At 36.0% G+C, this 21,181-nt stretch overlaps 1 protein-coding gene and 2 long non-coding RNA genes across 3 annotated transcripts in view; 1 reads left to right on the top strand and 2 right to left on the bottom strand.

The window, feature by feature from the left end:
• Window positions 1-10,627, bottom strand: part of LOC142225762 (uncharacterized) — a 37,038-nt gene extending 26,411 nt beyond the window's left edge. Inside the window, exon 1 of the long non-coding RNA XR_012719408.1 lies at window positions 10,447-10,627. This is a non-coding gene — a long non-coding RNA (uncharacterized LOC142225762). The remainder of the gene's footprint in view (window positions 1-10,446) is intronic.
• The window catches only part of LOC142225759 (NACHT domain- and WD repeat-containing protein 1), a 245,633-nt gene that overhangs the window by 1,956 nt on the left and 222,496 nt on the right, over window positions 1-21,181 (top strand). The window lies entirely within an intron of this gene.
• LOC142225757 (uncharacterized) lies at window positions 1,091-6,830 on the bottom strand. The gene is made up of 4 exons (XR_012719405.1): window positions 6,816-6,830; window positions 1,939-2,199; window positions 1,521-1,874; window positions 1,091-1,463 (listed from the first exon to the last, which is right to left on the bottom strand). It is a non-coding gene; the product is annotated as an uncharacterized LOC142225757 (long non-coding RNA).

Below are 21,181 nucleotides of genomic sequence, written 5' to 3'. Positions count from 1 at the left end.
AATTAACGGTGTTGGAAATATTCGTCAACCAAAATTTGAACAAAAGCTAACCCCACTTCCAACTGAAAGTCAATACCAAAATTTTAGGGATTTTATACATTTCATTCATTATTCTCATTAATTTTCGATAAAAATTGATAACAATTTAAAATATAAGCGAAAGCTATTATACACTACAATAACAATAAAAAGTAATTATCGCATTATACATACATACATATCTCATACATTTCAATTAGAGCTGTCATTCGGGATGGATTTTTATAAATTCAGGGATTCGGGATTTAAAAATATAGAATCCCTTGATTTTCCGGGATCCCGAAATTTTCGGGATTTTTAAATAGTTTAAGTATAATAACAATAAAAATAACAGCGCCAAAAATTGTTGTACATTAAACCAATTTAGTTTAATTCAATTTTATTAACAAAATAACATAAGAGTAAATTAAAAAGAAATTTCAAATAATTATGACAAAAAATACTACAAATTATGACAAAAAAGGCATTTTAATATCGCTATCTTATTCGGTAAAACATTTTAAGGATTTTGATTAGATACTCTATATTTTCGTGTTAATCTTTTTGTACTATATGGTTTTAATTAATTTTTTAAAAAAGGCATTAAAATTTTTATCAGATAAACGCGATCTTGTCATATTGACGGACCTTATCATTGCTTGAGGACCTGATTGTTTACTTGCAGCCTGTTTCTGTATGTCGAACGAGCTCTATCGATCGACTGAAGTGGAAACAAACAGCTGAATTTATAACCAAAAATCAGCTGCTTCTTTGCATTTCAGTCGATCGATAGAGCTCGTTCGACATACAGAAACAGGCTGTTAGATTTTTTTTTATGAAATTGTGCTTTTTATAGTATACCTCATGTATAATAAATACTTACTCGAGGTGTACCATAAATGTTTATTAACTCAATTTGTCGGATATGAAATCTAAGGGCCGCTTAGTTTTGCGGGATCCCTAAAAATCGCTGGATTGAAAATAAAAAATTCCGGGATTTGGGATTAATTCCGTTCCGAAAATCGCGGGATTTCGGGACGAGATTTATCCCGGGTGACAGCCCTAATATAAATACATTTTTATTTTTATTTTATTTATTTCATATAATACCCAAAGCCTACAAGGCCATTTTAACATCGATAATTCGATTTCCTGCAGAATGTTGGTGTCACAACAATCATTACTATGTGGGCAATTTAGGAACCATGCCGGCCTGCGTATTAGAATTTATTTTCTGCAATTGCAATTATTTTCACAAAGTAACAAATTAAGCTGATGCACGTTTAATCCATAATTATTAGATGTGGAAATATTAAGTTTACACCAATTCCATTGAGTGCACTTTGAAATATTTCGGGAAACATTCCCTTGTCGATAAGTCACTATTTTTTATTGATCAGTTTCTGAATGCTTCCAAAAATGTGTCATCGAAAGATACAATTTTTCTGCAAATAAATATGAATTTGGTGACTTCCTTAAATTTTCATTTCATTTTGACTTACCAATTATAAACTAAGGGAATAATTTCAATTTCAATGTCCATATTTTTGTAATTCTTCAAACTGACCACGAAATTCGCGGCACAAAGATGTATTGAAAACCACAAAGTTCGATTTCCTCCATAAAATTGTTATAAAGACCAATTTGAAGTAAGTACTATCAGTGGAAAGTGCTGGCCTGAGATATCGAATAAATTTGCAGCAATATGAATTCACAAAATAAATTAAACAGACGATGTAATGCACATTTTCATCCGTTGTTGATATAGAAAAACATAAATTTTCTGCCACCACCATTTCTTCCTCGGTCAGCTTCTTAATGTTTCCAAGAATGTAGCATCCAAAGATTTTAGTTTTCTGCACAGAGATATGAATTTAGTGATTTTCTTATAGTTTTAGTTCACTTTTTAATTTGGCTTACCAATTATTATAAGCTATTTGGAGTTATTTGTTTTAAATTTCCTATTTTTTTATTTCTTCCAATTGACCACGAACTACGTTGCACAAAATTGTATTGAAAACCACATGTTTTTTGTTCGTTGCATTTAGGGCAGGGATGGAAAATACAATTTTTAAGAAAGTACAAAAAAGGTTTTTTTTTGAGCGAAAAAGTACTTTTCACCAGTGATGCCATGCGTAGAGAAAAATCCTTTTTTGTAGGGATTTTTTCCTAAAATTACATCTGTAGGGAAAAAAGGACAGATTTTACATTTTTTCTACAAATGTAGGGAATTTTTCCAATTTAAAGAGTTTAATACATTTTGCAACAAGAAGAGTACTTTTCCTTAATATTCCAGATAGAAAAGTTCAGAGGTAACGTTAAAAGGTCTTTTGCATTGGTATTTAACTACAAATGCGTAAATAGATTTCATTTGCAGGAACTCTTCCATTAAGGTTCATAAACAGGTGATGGCTTCGTCAACTTGGTGTCTCCCAATATTTTCTAATACAAAGATCACTTGCAGTGCATACGCGGATTCGTGTACATAAAGGTAGGATTAAATATTATTACAATACTTATTCGAGCCTATTGAACAAGAAGATTAAGGGTATTAGTACTATTACTGAAAAGAACTTGTCCAATAAGCTCGAATAAATATTGTAATAATATTTAGTTTAAATGACTTGGACATTAAGCCGGCCTGCATTGGTGTCAGGCTAACATAAAAATAGTAAATGTAGGATTTTTATTCCGAAATATCTTCAAAAACTGTTTTACAACTGTTACATTCACAACAGTTTTTAATGTTTTAGAAAAATGTCTACTGAAGAAAATAAAACCATTCCAACAAAATTTATAATTTTGACCAAATTGGTTCATTGTTGAATTAAAGCGTTGGCTAGAGACGGTCGAAAAAGACGATTTTAAATACCAATGCATTGCTTGTGGAAAGTTCGTAAATTATAGAAATCAGACCTGAAGAAACACGCGGCCATTAAAGTCCACAAGAAAAATGTTGGTAGTGTTAAAATGAGCAATGATGTTGCAATGTTCGAAATCCGAATAAAAATGTCAATATTCATATTATTGAACATTTGGTCCCTTTATTGAAGGATATAATCCCGGACTATTAATTTTAAAGAAATTGAATTCAATATAAAATATTTGTCATTTTCTTGCCAAATTTGTTTGAATTTAGTACCGTAGGGAAAAATGTAGGGAAACAAATTTTGGGCGTAGGGAAATTTAAAAACGAGCTTAACTTGTTTCTGCTTCCTTCAATGTGTAATGCAGACACTGTCGTTGCCAATTCAGAAATAGCCAAATGCAAATATTGGGTATCTTCGGTCTATATGGGACATGACAGGGAAATGCCTCCATGTGCCGTTAAGACCTTAGTTGAGGAGTCACTGAAAACAAAGACGAAACTCATTATGGGATGCGATGCGAATGCGCATCATAGTATATGGGGAAGTAGTGATACTAATGCAAGGGGAGAGTCGCTAATAGAGTTTATTTTGCGTACTAATCTGGTAGTTTGCAACAAGGGAGATGCCCCAACCTTTGTCACTAAAAACAGGCAAGAGGTTTTGGACATCACCTTGGCCTCGCAAGAACTGAATGAAATGATACCTGAGTGGCATGTTTTAAGTGAACACAGCTTCTCAGATCATCGCTACATCAGTTTCAAATTTGATGTTCATACCACCAAGACCATATTTCCGCCAAATGTTAGGAAAGCTGACTGGAATAGGTATAGGGAATCGTTCAATATGATGATACCGGAAATACCAGAGACAAATATGAGCACTGTGCAAGTTATCGAACACGCAGTGGAGAGGATTACTAAGGCCTTCAACATTTCACTGAAAGCTGCATGCCCTAAAGGGAAGCCAAGGGGGAAAAATCGACCACCATGGTGGTCTACGGAGTTAGGTAATATGAGGAAATCGTGCAGGAAGCTCTTTAACAAAGCAAAGTCCACCAGAGCTCCTGTGGATTGGGACGGATACAAGCGAGAACTGAGAAAGGCTTCTTGGAATGATTACTGCAGCAGCATTGAGAATACGTCCGAGGCTTCCAGACTACCTTAAGGTGCTAGCATCCACGAGCTCCGCTCCAGGTTTCATTAAAACATCGGAGGGCAATTGGACAACGTCCAGTGAGGAGACGCTGGAGGTACTATTGGACACACATTTTCCCGGAAATCAGACGGTTGAACCATGCACTGGCGGTGCCACAGTGGCTCAGCGGTCGTTTCCTATCGAGGAAATTGTATCAGAATCTAGAATAAAATGGGCGTTAAATAGCTTTGGATCATTCAAATCCCCCGGACCTGATGGAATTACTCCGGCGGAGTTAAAAGCGGTGGCTGACAGAATTATCCCCTGGTTGTCGGCGATATATATAGGATGTATCAACTTAGCATATATTCCACGAAAGTGGAGAGAATCAAAAGTCGTTTTCATACCTAAAGCGGGAAAAGCCTCTCACTCGAATGCGAAGGATTTCCGACCAATCAGCTTATCATCATTCCTACTTAAGACTCTGGAGAGGATGATAGATATTTATCTTAGAACTAGCGTCGATTCAAGTTTGCTCTCGAAACGACAACATGCATACTCGAAAGGTCTACAGAGACCGCATTACATGAACTAGTCAGCTTTATTGAAAGCTCACTATCTGTCAAAGAATACACAATCGTGGCATTTCTAGACATCTAAGGGGCGTTCAATAACGTCCATCCGAGCTCGATATTAAATGGACTGACAACTCTGAATGTTGATCCAGGTATACTTAGGCTGTTAGACGAACTTCTAAGGAAGAGACGCATTTCAGCCACACTAGGACAAGCAAACATACAAAGGTATGTGAACAGAGGCACTCCTCAAGGAGGAGTTCTATCACCTCTTCTTTGGAATGTTGCTATAAACGACCTTCTGGTTTCCCTAGAAAAAGAAAAAATACAAGTGGTGGCATACGCAGATGATGTGGCGCTAGCAGTCAGGGGAAAATTCCCATCAACAGTTAGAGATATTATACAGAGAGCCCTCCGGATGACTGAGAAATGGGCGAAAGATAATGGTCTTGGGGTAAATCCTGCAAAGACAGAACTAGTTATGTACTGCAAAGATCGCAAAACTCCCACGGTTAGGCCCATTTCCTTAGGGGGTATTGAAATTCCCTTTAGGGAGTGTGCAAAATACCTTGGCGTTATTTTGGACAGGAAGCTGAACTTTAAGCTTAATATTGAAGAAAGGGCGAGGAAAGCAACGGTAGCTTTATACTCGTGCAAAAAGGCAATATCGAAAAAGTGGGGACTAAAACCAAAAATGGTACATTGGCTATACACGGCAGTGGTTAGACCTATAATGCTATATGGTGTTGTAGTCTGGCACTTCACCAGCCGACAAGTTTAGACAAAGTTCAGCGTATGGCGTGCTTGTGTATCTCAGGTGCATTCAGCAAGACAGGAACAAACTCCCTTAATGTCATACTGCATCTATTGCCTTTAGACATTTTGGCCAAACAGTCAGCTGCAACAACGGCTGTGCGGTTGCGCGAGCTATCGCTGTGGTCGGAAAAAAGTTACGGTCACAGTTCGGTCCTCAAAATAATGCCAGATGTGCCTAACGTAGTGGATTACACTTTGGCGAGTCCACTTTTCGACAAAAAGTTTGAGACTCTAATTCCCAACAGTGAGGCGTGGTGTACACGGACCCCGGGGAATAAAAGATATATAGATTTCTACACTGATGGCTCCAAATTGGATGGCCAAGTGGGTTTCGGAGTATATTCTAAAGATCTGGAACTTCGAATAGCGAAAAGATTACCTGATCACTGTAGTATTTTTCAGGCTGAAATATAAGCAATAAGAGAAGTGGTGAATTGGCTGAAAAGTAATGCTCCAAGCAATATTGGCATTAATATATACTCAGACAGTCAACCTGCAATAAAATCCTTGGACTCTGTGTTCCTCAACTCGAAAACGGCCATCGACTGCCGCAAATCTCTCAATGAGATGGCTGAACAGCACAATATTCACCTAATATGGGGCCTGGCCACAGGAACATACCGGGGACTGCGAAGCAGATGAGCTAGCAAGGCTAGGAACTACCTTACATATTCCAGGGGAACTAGAATCTGTTGGTGTGCCTCTGGCTACCTGCAAGCTCTTACTGCGTGAGAAGGCTGTCATGATGGCAAATGTTCGATGGGAGAATTGTAAGGGTTGTAACGACACCAAGCAAATATGGCCCCATTTAAACTTAAACCGCACACTAGATATGCTAGTGTTCTCGAGACGCCAGATATCACTCCTGATATCTGCTATAACGGGTCGCTGCCTGATAGGTGATTTTGCAAAAACTATTGGTGCGAAGTATAATGACTATTGTATGAGCTGTCATGATGCGGAGGAAAAGGAATCAATAAAACACCTCTTGTGTGAGTGTCCTGCATTTTGTGTAAGGCGTAAGCAAATTTTAGGGGCATATAGCTTCAGATTACTAGCGGACCTGGAAAACGTTAACTTAAGCAGTCTGCTAATGTTTTTGGAACAATCTGGTTGGTTCAACAGAAGAAAATAATCGAGAAGGTTCAACGGTTAAAACTAGAAGTGCCCATATGTAATAGGTACTTTTAGTTAATGTGGTATCACAATGGACTGAATAGTCTAAGTGAGCCTGAATCTTAATCGGGCTGCCACTTTAACCTAACCTAACCTAGGGAATTGTCAAAAGACTTCCTGGCATCACTGCTTTTCACTGAATTTCAACAAAAATTCCTCTGGAAGATTATTGTCAAGAGTTCATTTAACTGAATTTTAAAAATTTCTCAAATATATCAACACAAACCCGTATGTGCACACGCACACACACATTCATCTATAATGAAAATTGTGGCTGGGTTGCAAAAACGCATTTTAGTACTAAAACCACAGATGTACAACGCAGTATATGGGATTGAAAGAGATTTGTTGAAATCTTCTAGGAGCCAGCAGATATTTTCCTATTGCAAATCTACTGAAATCTAGGAGGATTTCGGCCAAAATCCTCTTTTACGAGGATTTCGGGTCTAGTGCGAACGTAGTATTATATCCGCTTACAAAGACTACCGTAGTATCAGTAGGAAATACAAGAGGATGAAAAGTTCTCTTCTGCAAAGAAAACAAATGTCAACCGTGTAGATGTCGCACAATGCCTGCATCTTTGGTACTACCGACGTTGCGGTAGAAGCACTGTTTTATAAATTGGTTATGAAGACATTGTCTCTACTTGCTGCAAGTAGAGGATGCTGATGAGGAATGTGGTAATTCCGAAACAGTTGTACATCCAACCATCTTGCAGTCTATAGGGCTTTGCCCAAATAAATTTGACAAGCATACTTTTCCTCTATTGGTTAAGCTACACTTGTAGTTTAGTCAATGCATGGCTTTAAGCTGAGATCAAAAACAACAATATAGAATGAAATATTTATAAAAAAATCGTTTGTTACTACAAAGTAGGTTCTAAATCCTATTTTCCTTCGTAAAGCCGGCAGAGAACTGAACTGGGTGACGACGACGCAAACTGTATGATATTTAAGAGAAACGCCAAAAAAACTGCATAATATTAGAGAAATTTTCTTCATGACTGCCACCTACTGACGCAGTTTCGCTTCACAGTTTCGTTCTCTTGCATTTCCTCCTCTCTGGTAGTATTGTAATCAAGGCTGCCACTGTTGGTAGAATTCATGATACTTCATAAATTTTCTATAGATAAATAAAAATAAATTTTTGATATTTTCTATATAAAATAAAATTTTGACTAAATTTTCTATATAAATGAAATTTTCTATAGAAATAAAATTTTGACAAAATTTTCTATAGAAATAAAATTTTGACAAAATTTTCTATAGAAATAAAATTTTGACAAAATTTTCTATAGAAATAAAATTTTGACAAAATTTTCTATAGAAATAAAATTTTGACAAATTTTTATATAGAAATAAAATTTTGACAAAATTTTCTATAGAAATGCAATTTCGACAAAATTTTCTATAGAAACAAAATGTTGACTAAAAATAAAATTAAATTTTAAAAACATTTTCTATAGAAATAAAATTTTGACTGAACTTTCGGAAATATTTGCAAAATAAAATTGTTTGGTACGATTTTCTGCAAATGTTGGTGGATTATATTTGTCTCACGTATCAATCGTGACTGTAACGCTCCACATTATGTTATTACGTTATCGATAATTTCTTATCTACGAGGGCGGTTCGGAAACTTCTTAGCCTATCAATGAAAGAGAATAGTTAGGTTTTCAAAAATATTTTTATGTTTCAATATAATCTCCTGAAACTTCAATACACTTAGTCCAACGCTTTTCTAGCAATTCTATCCTTTGATTAAAATAGTTTTCATCAATGTCTTAAAAATAGTGGTTTATAACTGTAATTGCATCTTCATTTGAGGTAAAACGCTTGCCAGCAAGGAATTTTTTTAGATTTGGGAACAAGTAAAAGTCACTGGGAGCTAAATCAGGAGAAAAAGGTGGGTGGTCAAGCAACTCGTAATTTAATTCGTTGATTTTAGCCATTGTTAAACCACTCTTGTGCACTGGTGCGTTGTCTTGATGAAAAATTATTTTTTTGTTGTAAGCCAGGACGTTTTTCTCGAATTTGTACTTTAAATGATCAAAAAGGTTGCAATAGTATTCTGAATTTATTGTTTTACCCTTTTGCAGATAGTCAATCAATAAAATACCTTTGAAGTCCCAAAAACCGTTACCATAACCTTACCAGCCGATTGAATTGTTTTTGCCTTCTTTGGGGCACTTCCTCCAAGCTTCAGTCCATTGTTTGGATTGTTCTTTTGTCTCTGGAGTATAGTGGTGGATTCATGTCTCATCAACAGTTATGAAACGTTATTTTTTATTTCGCTTAAAACGATTCAAACAAGCTTGAGAAATATCCATTCTTATGCGTTTTTGATCGACTGTTAACAAATGCGGCACCCATCTTGCAGAAAGCTGTTTCATCTGTAGTTCTTCATGCAAAATTAAATGGACTCGATCATTTGAGATGCCCATGATATTAGCAATTTCAGGCACTTTTATTCGTCGATCATTTAATATTTCTGTTTTTGTTGCTGGTTTTGGACGTCCACTACGTGGTTCATCTTCAATGCCTGTACGACCACGTTTAAATTCAGCAACCCAATTTTTTACTGTTGCATATGAAGGAGCACTTTCATCTAACACATTCACCATATCATTATGAATTTCTTGTCCATTTCCATTGTAAAAAAATTGCGGATGCGTCTTTTTTGAACACCTGTTTCTATATGAAGGAGTTGCCACACCGAAACAAAAATTAACATGTGTTCATAATAGGGTTTCCATATGGATAATTTTCAAAAGAGAACTTTCGCTTTAAAAAAAGAAAACATTTCAACTAAAAAAATAGTTTACAATAAAAAATTCTTTATTAAATAATTAATTATTAGTGATGTTAAAATTAAAATAATAATAGTGTCTAATGATAGAAACAACGAAATAAATACACATAGACCTCGCTTTGAATCGTTTCGTTTTGCGTTGTTTCGAACTTGCGTCGCTGCTGACTTAGTACTAGTTTTCACTTTGCGCCGTTAGTTTTTCGAAGTTGCGTTGTTATCTATCTCCAATCTTTGCATGGTTTGCCATAGAAACTCATAATTCACTTTGCGTCGTGTTTTTTTTGGAACGTATCTGTGACGCAAAGCGAGGTCTAGGTGTATATAATAAAACAATAAAAACAAAAAGAATCACATTTTCTTAAAAAATAAACAAAATAAATTCAAAAATACGCTGTCAAAAATAAAACACACATTTTCCTATGATTTCGCCCACAATTGACGACGACAACGTATTGGCGTATTTACGTCGTACGTTCAATTACATATATTTCTAATTTTTACGCAGTACGTCGAAACGTCGCAATTGTGTTCCGTCCTTTAATTTGTCAACAGATTTAACCCAGTAAACAATTAGTGGCGAACAATTGTGGCGAATTCCTACTAAATAAATAAAATTCCATCCATCTAGGATTTTTTTTGAAATAGAGTACATAAAGAGCACTGTTGGACATAAAAATACGGCACCAAAAAATAGAGTGAACAAAAAGATACGAACACAAAAAGAGAACATGTTCTCTTTAAAAGAGATGTAATGGACAGCCTAGTTCATAACAGAGATGGAAGTTTCCAAAACACTTAACTTTTTTCTGTTTAAAGGTAAGTACTATGTTCGCTTTTCGCGTTGAAATTTTCGTGGTTACTTTATTAAAACAGTTCAATATAAAGAAGACAAATTAACTCAATTGATGCGTAGTTTCTTGTTCCTCTCGATTTCGGCAAGACTTTACAGGAATAAGTTTGTTTTCATTTATAATTTTGGTTATTTAAGGAAAAGTAATCGCGAAAATAAAGTGGTTTTCAACTCGAAAACCGAACATAGTACCTACCCTAAGGCCGGTATGCACCTCTAGCGAAATTTTCGGTAGCAATAATTTATTTAAGTCTACAACAAAAAAACAGGGCTGTGTACACAAATTTTAAACCAGCTAATCGCTTTTAAAAATTGTTAATATATGTTCCAAATATTCCTCAAATAAATTGTTTATTATTTACATACCTTTTAAAACTTTTACGCACACAATGATTGTAGAAAATTAAATGTTTGCTGCCAAAATATGCTTTTGACAACCCTGTTATTTTCATTAGAGGTGCGTACCAGCTTACGAAATTGAACGCTACCGAAAATTTCGTTAGCATAAATAGCAATGCATTTCTTATGGGAATGGAATTTTTCGCTAGAGGTGCATACCGGCCTTTATACCGCGCTTTTTGTGCTAGGCTAAGAAGTTTCCGAACTGCCCTCGTAGAAAGTGTTCCTGTGGAAGCGTAATATAGAATTACATGCTTTTTAGAGGCCCAATATGAACTATGCGAATGTATTGTCTACTCAGATAGGTCAGAGTGAATTTATAATTTTATTCGCATTAACAGAAAATTTCAAGAAACTACTAAATTTTCAGCAGTATGTGTGCTGTTCCAATTTAGTAGATTGTTTTCTGTTTTACCAAAAAATGTGATCAGTAAATACTCTTAACTTCTACTGTTGGTGTCGTAGTTTCTTGCCATTGCCACCGGTTTTCCCGCGTTAGATTATGGAATTTGACATTTAATTTTTCTTTTAAATTTTTAAAAGACCTTCAGTATTCCTGTTTAGCCCTGGATCTCGCACTCTAGAAAGCGAATGTCAGCCCTTACCCATGGCTGAACAAGAAGGTTAAATCATGGGCCCATATGATTATAATTTTTTTATTGTGACAAAATTTTAAGATGTCAAAATCATATGTTTATGATGATTGCAGCTCTCCAAATGACACTGCATAGCAAATGCACCTCAAACAAACTCGCGCATTCATAGCTGGAGAATTGTTCAAAGATGACTTGAGTATCTTGATAACATATTCCAGACCCAAAATACCACGCACATCAGTTTTTTAACTGCATCATAAACTGTTTTTGTTAATAGATGACGAAGATCCATTTGACTGACTTCCATTCTTAACTTTGGTGGGTATTATAGTCTTATTTGTCTCATATCGGCGTTCCTCGGATGAATTATCCACTTCACAATCACTCATACGTGACGCAATTAAATTTGAACTTTATTTTTCTCTGGATTTTAATTACTTTTTCAGGACAATTGAAAGAATAAATAATTGACACTTTTACCAATGCCATACGATTCTTTTATCAGCTGATTTTGACTTCTTAAAATTGTAAACAACATATTGAAATTTGTTGTTTTTGTTATCGTGATTCAACCTCCTTATTCAGCCATGCCCTTACCTTTATACACGATTTGCAATGTCGTGTGCAGACGACTAAAAAAGGCTGCTGAATGTTTTTCCGAGAATTCTGGGAGAGTTTGTAGTCGGAATTGTTATATCGATTCTAACATTCAACTGCCTTCGTACTTCTGCTGTCCAGTGAACGGACATGTTTTTAATATCGGAACAATTTGATTATAGTAATAAGTACTTATTACGAATTTCAAGTGTGGTGGTACACTTAGCCACCATGCAGCGAAATTCAAAGTCATCCACTGGGTTGATAATTTCAGGGCCCAGTGGACGGGTATAGACTGAAGTTATGACCAACTGCCCAAATTAGGCCCAATTTGTCTACCTGTAGACGGGTCGACAGGTGGCGACACTTTGGCAAGTCGAACCATTTCTAAGGTAACGACATCAAAAGGAGGTAATCTCTCACAAAAGAGATTCAAGGAACAGCATTTCTGCGTTCCTACAAAAAGTTAGGATCAGTCTACCCAAGCACGTTGTCGTCTAAGCAAAGCGATATGAAGGTATACAAAAGCAATCAGCCAAAGGATTCCGAAACGGACAAGCCTCCGTTAGAGTCCGAAGTGAAAAAATCTCCTCCGAAAGAGACTTAAAAACTGCAGACATTGACGAACATCGTATGCGGGAAGTTTCTACATGCACAAACCTCACCAAAGCTGAACCGCGGATTGTTGCGAGAGTCACCGAGATCTGTGAAAAGGAAATCCTTGATGACTCAATCGAAACGGCTGATGAGACGGTGATTGGAAATTTAGTTGCTTCTACGGTTTCTCCAGATAAATCTTCACCATTGTAAGGCTGCTTGTGCAGCCCTAAAAGACCTCCTGATGAAATGTTCTTGTTCAAGAACCATATGTATATAAGAACAAGATCTGTGGTTTAAGAACTCCGGGTTTCAAACTTTTGCATAATACCGATAAAGATATAAACCGGTAAAAACGAACTAAACTTATTTCTGCAATACAGACGCTGTCGTAGCCAGTCTAGAGATAGCCAAATGCAAATATTGGGTATCTTCAGTCCACATGAGGCATGACAGGGATCCGCCTCCATGTGCCGTTAAGACCTTGGTTGAGGAGTCACTGAAAACAAAGACAAAACTCATTATGATGCAAATGCACATCATAGTATTTGGGAAAGTAGTGAGGGGAGAGTCGCTAATAGAGTTTATTTTGCGTACTAACCTGGTAGTTTGCAGTAAGGGAGATGCACCAACCTTCGTCACCAGAAATAGGCAAGAGGTTTTTGACGTCACTTTGGCCTCCGGAACTGAATGATAAGATATCTGAGTGGCAAGTTTTAAGAGAACATTGCTTCTCAGATCATCGCTACATCAGTTTCAAATTGGCTGTCCGTGCTTCAAAGACCATATTTCCGCCAAATGTGTGGAAAGCTGATTGGAATAGGTATAGACGTACGTTCAATATGATGATACAAGAACTACCAGAGACAAATATAAGCACTATGGAGGATATCGAATAAATCGTGGAGCGAATTTCAAAGGCCTTTAAAGCAAGTCAAAGGCCTTCAAAAGCAGTCAGTCGTTTTCATACCTAATGCTTAGTACTAAGTTAGTTTCTGCGAAAAACGAATATCTTCATCTATCTCCGTAAATAGGGTCTCAAACGCAGGGATGTTAACTTATTTATGCGAAATAATACGCCTGCCTATTTTTTCGTGCGAAAAATCCAGGGTTGTTTAAGTATGTGTTTGAAAATCCTCAATACAAAGATTTCGCATTTATTTCGCGCAAAAGTTTTTTATATGGAGTATAACAGTTTTTCGTGCGAAAACGTGATCTTAGTACTAGGCTTAAAGCGGAAAAGCCTCTCACTCGAGTGCGAAGGATTTCCAACCAATCAGATTATTCCCATTCCTTCTTAAGACTCTGGATAGGGTGATAGATATTTATCTTAGAACTAGCATCGGATCAAGATTGCTCTCGAAACAACATGCCTACAGGTCTACTGAGACCGCATTCCATGAACAAGTCAGCTTTATTGAAAGTTCACTATCTGTTAATGTATACACAATTGTGGCTTTTTGAGACATCGAAGGGGAATCCAACAAGTTCCATCCGAGCTCGATATTAAATGGATTGACAACTCTGAATATTGACCAAGGAATACTTAGGCTGTTAGACCAACTTCTAAGGAAGCTTTTTTAGACATCGAAGGTGCATTCAACAAGGTTGTGACGGTATCCATCCCCACGCTGGTTTTGTATTAGAAAGAATGTAAGAGAAACGTCCTATTTGGGCAAGAGAGTTGTTATGATGATCATGCTCTCTTCACTGTCAATTCATCCCATAGACTCCATAATGCCTCTCATTTACTTTTGTTCATTCATTTATTATTTCATTCATATTTCGCGTACACTCTCCTTGTATCCCCTCCAGTAAATTTCTTAATGATTAAATGATTCGAGAATAGGAGAGGGACAAACGGTTCTTAGTCGATGTTGTATTTGAATCATTTACGGTTAAATAAGAGTGTGATTATTTATGATTTGTGGCAAATCTAAGTCTAAATTACGTTTTAATATTTGGCTGACAAGTAATTACAAGAAATAAGGGGGATAACTCAGACTTTGCTCTGATTTTGTCTATATTTATTATATTGGAATTATAATATTCCCGTGGCTGAAAGTCAAAAGGTGTGTTATAGTTTGTATTATAGAGCGGTGTTTTCTTTTTATAATTAATATGGACGTTTTTTATTACTCAGAATTTGATAACCCACGCCCTTGGTAATTTCGCTGTTGGAGGGGGGCGACCAAAATCCCCTCCATTCATTAAAACGCCTTCATTCATAAGTCACGTAACTGTACCTCCGGAATAAGCTTGGTGGAGGCTGGCATATTACATGACGTTGCACTGTGGTTTGCTGCCAGAAATAATTTTTTTTTTTCATTGCTTTTCAAGATTCTTGAAAGGATTCTACTGGACCAAATGATGGATTACTTAAGTGAATGTGAAATGATCTCAGAATTTCATTCAGGGTTTATAAAAGGTCATAGCACGACCACCTTAATGATTAGGATAGTGGACGAGATTAGACATAATTTGGAACGGAAACGCCATACGGTTTTAGTTACTCTTGATTTCAGTCGAGCCTTTGACTCTGTCTGCAATGAGAAACTTCTGTATAAACTTTTCTTGAAGCATAAATTTCCCAGAAGTTCATGTAGTTTGTTAGGCTCGTTTTTGCAGTGCCGGGAGCAATTTGTTTCGACACCTAATAATTCGTCAGGTAGAAGGAACATTTATAGAGGAGTGCCACAGGGATCTATGATAGGACCGCTTATGTTCATCATGTATATAAACGACATCTTTGAAGTTTTTCATAATGCTAGTGGATACCTCTACGCGGACGATTTACAGTTAGTAGTTTCTTTGGATGGTAACAATATGGTGCATATTTTGGGGATTAATTTAAATAGGGTACGGGCGTGGTGTGATGATAACTATATTGTTCTGAATACCTCGAAGTCGAAAATTATGCTTTTTGATGGATGTGGACACAGAGAGTTTGATTTTAGTAGTCTTGGGGAAAACCTTACTTTTACATCGTACATTAAAACCCTTGGGTTTTATATTGATAGCAAATTAAACTTTCAAAATCACATAAACTTTGTTATATCTCGTGTTTCTTTTGTCCTAAAGAGTATTTATTGCACAGAATGCAGGTTCCCCCTAAATACCCGTAAACAAATTGCTCACTCTCTCATTATGCCACTGATAATTTATGGTATTGAACTTTTTGCTGGGACCACTGGTACCCATTTTCAAAGATTAAACCCTTATCTAATTTTACAATTATTTATCGAGCTTTATGGACAGATTTAGATTAAGGAATATGATTAATAGAGTCATTGAAAAGAAAACGCCAGATACAAATCTCTACACGCCTGGACTGTACATTAGGTAGGGTCACGGCCTAAGGCAAAAAAAAAAGTTGATGCCGTCACCCCCCAGTTTTGTAGCATATTTGAAGACAATTTCAGAACACGAAAACTTTTTTTTTTCCGTGCACCCTACGACCCCCCGAAATACAATTTACTGTGCTGTGTCGTCATTTGAAGTCCGATCGAAAAGAACCGCATATCGTTGTTCATGGTTGATCAGGGGCTATATTTCGTGCATTGGTCATTTTTGACTCCGACGTCAAATTTGATTTTTAATTTTTTTATTTCGCTTCGTATACCCCTATGATGCCCATTTCTTATAACCATTATAAAGATCTTATCAAAATATGAAACTTTTGCTTTGGAAGTATTTAATTATATTCATAAACAAAAAAGTTACAGAGATTTTAAAAAGTCAATAGGTCAACCTACACCATCAAATAGCTTTTGCTGTGTTGTCATGATATCCGATCGAAACCACATGCACATCGTTATTCACATCTACGAAATTAATTTGAAAGGTATTTAATATACACAAACTGTTTATCTGTAAATTTCTAACCGTATCATTGTATACATACTCGTTGTGTGCACTACGGCATTTTCTGCGTTATGCAAAGTGCATGTGTTTTTGCTAGAACAATTTGAGAACAGTAGGCTCTCAAATTGTTCTAGCAAAAAATCTAACAAACACTTTCGCTACATGATTTCTTAAGTATGTCCATATTTTTGTGAGAGAAGGCTGTTGATAGTATTTGAAAAAAGTGAAAACAAAATGAAATTCGAAGCTCGGGTTATCGACAAAACTAAATTACCAACAAATCATCAAGTTATTGAATTCCTTTTATATTTAAAGAAAGCAGGCACCGCAAGTGTTAAAAATGAATCTACTAGTCATGTTACAGACGATAAACGATTGGGTTATATAATATCCAAAATTAAAAGTCGCCAACAACATAGTAAACTTGATTCTAGACAGGATTTGTTATAAATTAATTATAAAAAGTTGTTAGCCGCATAATAAAATTGTACAATTAATAAACATGAAATGAACTCAAATCAAATTCAAATCTAATCTAATATTTTCTTGTTTAAAGTATTTACTCATGTGACAACATTGCTCACCATTGTGAAGATGACAAGAAAACGCAAAAAAAAATACGGCGTAGTCAGATGTTGAAAGGCAGAAATTTAACCAATGTGTAAGCAGCATAACGATCTTCGTAATTTTCCACAATTCCGTTACCACTTACTTTTATTGTTAGATTGATTGTTAGATTTTAAAACAGTAGGCTCTCAAGTTGTTCAAGCAAAAACACAAGAACTTTGCATAACGCAGAAAATGCCGTAGTGCACACAACGAGTATGTATACAATGATACGGTTAGAAATTTACAGATAAACAGTTTGTGTATATTAAATACCTTTCAAATTAATTTCGTAGATGTGAATAACGATGTGCATGTGGTTTCGATCGGATATCATGACAACACAGCAAAAGCTATTTGATGGTGTAGGGTGACCTATTGACTTTTTAAAATCTCTGTAACTTTTTTGTTTATGAATATAATTAAATACTTCCAAAGCAAAAGTTTCATATTTTGATAAGATCTTTATAATGGTTATAAGAAATGGGCATCATAGGGGTATACGAAGCGAAATAAAAAAATTAAAAATCAAATTTGACGTCGGAGTCAAAAATGACCAATGCACGAAATATAGCCCCTGATCAACCATGAACAACGATATGCGTTTCTTTTCGATCGGACTTCAAATGACGACACAGTACAGTAAATTGCATTTCGGGGGGTCGTAGGGTGCACGGAAAAAAAAAACTTTTAGTGTTCTGAAATTGTCTTCAAATATGCTACAAAACTGGGGGGTGACTGCATGAACTTTTTTTCGCGACCCTATCTACTGTACATGTTTCGATTCGGGTGAATGAATCTTTCCACAGCCTTTAGTATAGATCTGGCTGGGAGAGATAACTCAATTTTGGGCTCTTTATGCTAACTCCTTATGGAGAAAACATTTTTGAATTTTCCTCTTACAAATTGAATAATTTTTTCTCCCTTATCTTATTTTTATTTCGTTTTGTTACACAGTAATGCAACAACACGAAATTTATTTTTAGAAAGCTAATTTGTTTGAATTCACCTAAGTGGTGAACAATCGAACAATGCTTTTTGTTTCTACAGTCAACAACAACAACATGTGACAACTTACAGAAACTGGTTTCAAGGAGACAACAACAATTCTAACGCGTACATTAGTAGTGTTTTTCCTAGTTTTTTTTACGACGGGCTCTTCGTTGGAAACAGGCAATTATGGTCCAAATGTATTATATCTAATTTTACAATTATTAATCGAGCTTTATGGACAGATTTAGATTAAAGAACATGATTAATAGAGTCATTAAACCGTTTGTTTCAATAGAATTATTCGGTTCTTTATGGGTTGCACATACATGAGCATGTTTCCTCCTATGTACTCGATTTTTTGGGATGTTATTTCAATGATTTTGTCAATATCCGAACTTTGTTGTTGTTTTATAACATAGGGCTATAAAGAGCGGAGTTCCCCAGTATCTCACATCAAGTTTTTCTTTTTCAACATCGTCTAGAGCTCAATCTTTAATATGCCCTCGTTTTTCAACGCTTCTAATGCAGCATTCTTTTATAGTTCGCGTTTGCAGGCTTTGGAATACTATTGTGCCTTACAATGAAAGAAAATTTTCCTATTCTCCAAGCGAGTTTAAATCATTGTTTTTGAGAATAACTTTAACTCAATCGCAACTTAAAGTGAAAATATCTTGAATTCTGGCAATGAACTTTATGAAATTATTTCGGATTTAGATTCTACTCATGGTGCCCTACAATTTGGTATATGGGTGTATACTGCCCCCTCTATAGTTTTTGCACAGTGGTCACATTTGTTTTTAACTTTAACTCAATCGCAACCTAAAGTGAAAATATCTCGAATTCTGGCAATGAACTTTATGAAATTATTTCGGATTTAGATTCTACTCATCGTGCCCTAAAATTTGGTATATGGGTGTATACTGCCCCCTCTATAGTTTTTGCACAGTGATCACATTTGTTTTTAACTTTAACTCAATCGCAACTTAAAGTGAAAATATCTTGAATTCTGACAATGAACTTTATGAAATTATTTCGGATTTAGATTCTACTCATCGTGCCCTAAAATTTGGTATATGGGTGTATACTGCCCCTTCTATAGTTTTTGCACAGTGGTCACATTTGTTTTTAACTTTAACTCAATCGCAACCTAAAGTGAAAATATCTCGAATTCTGGCAATGAACTTTATGAAATTATTTCGGATTTAGATTCTACTCATCGTGCCCTAAAATTTGGTATATGGGTGTATACTACCCCCTCTATAGTTTTTGCACAGTGGTCACATTTGTTTTTAACTTTAACTCAATCGCAACTTAAAGTGAAAATATCTCGAATTCTGGCAATGAACTTTATGAAATTATTTCGGATTTAGATTCTACTCATGGTTCCCCTACAATTTGGTATATGGGTGTATACTGCCCCCTCTATAGCTTTTGCACAGTGGTCACATTTGTTTTTAACTTTAACTCAATCGCAACTTAAAGTAAAAATATCTCGAATTCTGGTAATGAACTTTATGAAATTATTTCGGATTAAATTCTACTCATCGTGCCCTAAAATTTGGTATATGGGTGTATACTGCCCCCTCTATAGTTTTTGCACAATGATGGTTTTTTTTTATTTTAACTATTTGTTCTTTTTAAAGTTAACTTTATTTTTTCTCTGTTAAGCACTTAGCAGAGCTCTGTTAACACTCTGTTAACGTTAAGACAATGTTATCATAAATTTTAAAGTTAACTTTATTTTCACGGACATACTTTCTAGATCGGTATGTTCATTTTCTGCCACCCAGTCGGACATAACATAAGACCATATATTGCGTTAGATCTTTTTAATATTAAATTAATTGGTTTAGTAGACACTGGAGTTTCTCTACCGTGTATATCTGGTGGAGCTGCGAAGAAATTCCTTGATATGAAGAGAGAGTACAGGAAACTGATAGAGTGGGTTACCACTGAAGGTGGGATGAAATATAGGATTTTAGGATATGTAGACTTTGATATTTTTCTTCCGGGGAAAGACGCGTAACATACGGATTTATATCATACCAGACTTGAGAACTAATCTTTACCTCGGAATGGACTTTATAAGGTCTTTCGACTTGTTGAACTTGGATATATGTGAGTTGAGTTCGTAGGTTGCATGGTAAACTGAGGGTCTAAATAATATCGAAATGCGTTCGGAAATGAAGAAAAAATTGAAAAGAGTGATGAAAAAACATCTTTATTGGAACATACCATTGAGATTCAAAAAGATGCGAAACCAGTGAAACACCGATATTTCTCCGTTTCCCCGGCCATTGAGACAATGATTCATTCGGAAGTTGACCGAATGTTAGACTTGGGTATTATTGAACCTGCTCCTCCTAATTGTCCATGGAGTAGCCCAGTAACAATGGTTAGAAAGTAAGGGACGGTTAGGCTCTGTTTGGATTCCCGGAAGGTGAATGCCGCGACCGTACGAGACGCGTACCCACAACCCAAAATTAATAATATTTTATCCCGTTTGCCGAAAGCCCAATTTATAACTTCACTAGACCTTAAAAGTGAGTTTTGGCAAATAACCTTAGGTTAGGTTAGGTTAAAGTGGCAGCCCGATTAAGATTCAGGCTCACTTAGACTATTCAGTCCATTGTGATACCACATTAACTAAAAGTACCTATTACATATGGGGCACTTATTTTCTTCTGTTGAACGAACCAGATTGTTCCAAAAACATTAGCAGACTGCTTAAGTTAACGTTTTCCAGGTCCGCCAGTAATCTGAAGCTATATGCCCCTAAAATTTGCTTACGCCTTACACAAAATGCAGGACACTCACACAAGCGGTGTTTTATTGATTCCTTTTCCTCCGCATCATGACAGCTCATACAATAGTCATTATACTTCGCACCAATAGTTTTTGCAAAATCGCCTATCAGGCAGCGACCCGTTATAGCAGATATCAGGAGTGATATCTGGCGTCTCGAGAACACTAGCATATCTAGTGTGCGGTTTAAGTTTAAATGGGGCCATATTTGCTTGGTGTCGTTACAACCCTTACAATTATCCCATCGAACATTTGCCATCATGACAGCCTTCTCACGCAGTAAGAGCTTGCAGGCAGCCAGAGGCACACCAACAGATTCTAGTTCCCCTGGAATATGTAAGGTAGATCCTAGCCTTGCTAGCTCATCTGCATCGCAGTTCCCCGGTATGTTCCTGTGGCCAGGCACCCATATTAGGTGAATATTGTGCTGCTCAGCCATCTCATTGAGAGATTTGCGGCAGTCGATGGCCGTTT

This window comes from Haematobia irritans, chromosome 2 (genome assembly GCF_050003625.1).
Source record: "Haematobia irritans isolate KBUSLIRL chromosome 2, ASM5000362v1, whole genome shotgun sequence".
In the NCBI taxonomy this organism is placed as follows: Eukaryota; Metazoa; Arthropoda; class Insecta; order Diptera; family Muscidae; genus Haematobia; species Haematobia irritans.
The sequence above is the reverse complement of the archived record's forward strand: the minus strand, read 5'-3'. Positions and strand labels throughout refer to the sequence as shown.